The sequence below is a fragment of the Myxine glutinosa genome, unplaced genomic scaffold, assembly GCF_964187855.1.
Source record: "Myxine glutinosa unplaced genomic scaffold, kmMyxGlut1.1 SCAFFOLD_2467, whole genome shotgun sequence".
Taxonomy (NCBI): Eukaryota; Metazoa; Chordata; class Myxini; order Myxiniformes; family Myxinidae; genus Myxine; species Myxine glutinosa.
In genome coordinates this window covers 19,775-22,949 of record NW_027618561.1, presented here as the reverse complement: position 1 = coordinate 22,949, position 3,175 = coordinate 19,775, and positions in this window count along the sequence as shown.

Sequence of the window (3,175 nt, the reverse complement as noted above, 5' to 3'; positions counted from 1 at the left end):
TAGTGAAGAAACCGCAAGTGTCTCAAGAAAGTACACCCGTCACAGAGTACATGTAGACCACACACAGCCACAGCCTGAAAAGTGTTTCTTTTGTGACAAACCAGCGGATACTAATTCTCTGCGAAAAGCTTCCACCTTCGACCTCGATAAACATGTCAGGACAGCTGCCCTGAAACTAGGAGATCAGGCACTTCTTGCTAAACTGAGTGCAGGTGACCTTATAGCACAAGATGCACAGTACCACGTGAAGTGTCTGGTGTCACTTTATAACAAAGCAAGGGCCACAAGCACAACACTGAATGAACAAGATGATATCAATCACGGTATAGCACTTGGAGAGCTAGTGTCCTACATCGATGATGCCCGCACAGATGCTCTTGTGACACCAGTGTTCAAGCTGGTAGACCTAGCAAGACTATACACCACCAGGCTGGAACAGCTTGGAACAGTCTTGACCAGGCGTGTCCACTCCACCAAACTCAAAGATCGAATCATGACATATTTTCCAGACCTAGAGGAGCACATGTCCGGTCGAGATATTCTGCTTGCTTTCAACCAGGATGTTGGCTCAGCCCTTCAGAAGGCATGTGATCACGACACTGACAGTGATGGAGTTTGTCTTGCTAGAGCCGCAAATATAGTTCGTAGAGACATGTTGAAAATGAACTCAACATTTAGTGGTTCATTTGAAGCCCACTGCCAAGAACATTCGGTACCTAATTCGCTTGTATCACTAGTTTCTATGATCTTGAATGGTCCTAACATCCAAGAGCAGTCAAGCCACTCGTCGGTATCAACACCTACTCTCACAATCTCACAACTCCTTATGTTCAACAGTTACTCACGCCGCAGAGAGAGTAGCAGTACTACCACGTCCACGAGGCACAGTCACAATCGGGAGACTCCCCTGCCTGTGTACCTGGGCACCCTTATCCACACAAAGACTCGAAAAAGAGACCTGGTTGATACTATGTTCAACCTGGGTCTCTCGATCTCCTATGACAGGGTGCTTAGCATCTCCACGGACTTGGGGAACAGAATCTGCCGTTTCTTCCAAAATGAGGGTACAGTTTGCCCCCCTGAGCTAAAAAGTGACCTCTTCACAACTGGGGCAGTGGATAACATTGATCATAACCCCAGTTCAACAAGTGCCCACGACTCCTTCCATGGCACTGGCATTTCACTTTTCCAGCACCCAAATAGCGATAGCCGTGGAGTTCAACGGGTAAACCCAGATGACACATCAACAACAGATGCACACCTGCCACAGTCATACACCATCGTACCTCCTGTTGTTCTGGGTAAATGTGACCCACCTGTACCCAAGCTAGCGGGTCCCAACAAAAGCAACTGCCAACTCATCCCTGAAGCAATGCAGATTGAGTACAGGTAACTGATTATTGTGTTTGAACTGTGGACAGTTATATGTGTACCTAAATAACCAAGACTTGTTAACTTGTGTGGACTTGTTTGTTCTTAATTGTGTTCATTATCTTGCATTTTGACAGGTGGCTGGAGCAGATGGAGAAGACAGTGCTATCTGACACACCACTTAAGGGAGACGAGACAGTATCATGGGCTGGATACCATGCCGGCAAGCAGTCTATTCCAGAAGAACCAGAGTGTAGTGTGGCCTTAACTTCATTGCTGCCTCTCTTCTATGACCAGGCAAAATCTGTGGCAATGATTCGTCACTCCATGGATGTCATCAAGAAAGCAATCGATATTCTGAATCCAGGTCAGATCCCTGTAATCACACTTGATCAGCCACTGTAAACACTTGCCAAACAGATCCAATGGAGATGGCCAGAAACACACGGAGAAGATCACTTCGTCATGGTCTTTGGTGGACTCCATATTGAGATGGCAGCATGGAAAACCCTCAGTGACCTTCTGGATAGCAGTGGGTGGACAGGCGTTCTGATGCTTGCAGGGGTTGCTACAAGTGGTACTGCTGATTCCTTCCTGAAAGTGACCCATGTGACACGCACACGACGAGCACACCAAGTCACAGCCAGTACTCTCTATCTTCTCCTGAAGGAAGCCTACAGCCAGTACACCAGTGGACTAGATGAGGGACAGGATACGATACCACTAGATGACTGGTGCGGTGAACAAGCCAATGCAAGTCCACAGTTTCAGTTCTGGTTCCTAATTATGCAGCTAGAACTGGCAGTCCTGATCTATGTGAGATCCGTCCGTGAAGGAAACTTCCAACTGTACACTGATGCTCTGACCAAGCTTGTACCATGGTTCTTCGCCTTGGGACATACAAACTATGCCAGGTGGATCCCAGTTCACTTGCGCGACATGGTGACACTTGCAACAAAGCATCCAACTGTATACGCACAGTTTCTGGCAGGAAACTTCACCATGAAGAAGACTACACGTGCATTATCTGCCATAGCCTTAGACCAGGCACACGAGCAAAATAATGCATTGGTGAAAGGTGATGGAGGGGCTGTAGGTCTTACGGAGAATGCTGCAGCTTTGCGCCGATGGATGGTGTCTGGTCCAGAGATGGCCAAACTGATCTATAAGTTCGAGGCCACAACAGAAAAAAGAATTAGGAAAACTGAACTAAAACACCATGAACAGACAAAGCACACGCAGGTAGCCTTTGCTCGAGATGTGAGAGCACTCACCCGTGTCATAGGAGAGATGGGGAACCCATTCTGTGACGACAGCAAAGATCTATTGGTGCTAGACAGCAGAGACCTGGCAGACCCAGCAGTCATCAACACCCTTTACCAGATCGAGAAGCTGGGAAAAGAACAGTATGACACATATGTGAACGAGAGGCTTGTACATCAGACAAAGCCTATCACTGACCCAATAAAAAGAAACCATCTCCCTCTCTTCAGCCGACCCCCAGTCAGAGAGAAGTCAAGAACAGAGTTGAAGGTGGTATCTCTGAAGAATGACTGCGTTCTGTTCTCCAGGCTGTTTATTGCATCCCAGACACGGAATGGAGATCTTGATGAATTCTTTGCACATGAAAACCAAGCTTGTCCCCCTGCATTGTCACAAATGGGCAAAATCCGGCTTGGAACCAAGTCTGATCTGGTTGGGTGCTTAGAAGATCTGATCACCTCATGGGAAAATGATGATGTAAGCCCCCCTGTTGAAGTCATGATCCTGGATGGAGCAGCCATCGTGAACATGCTGGCACCTC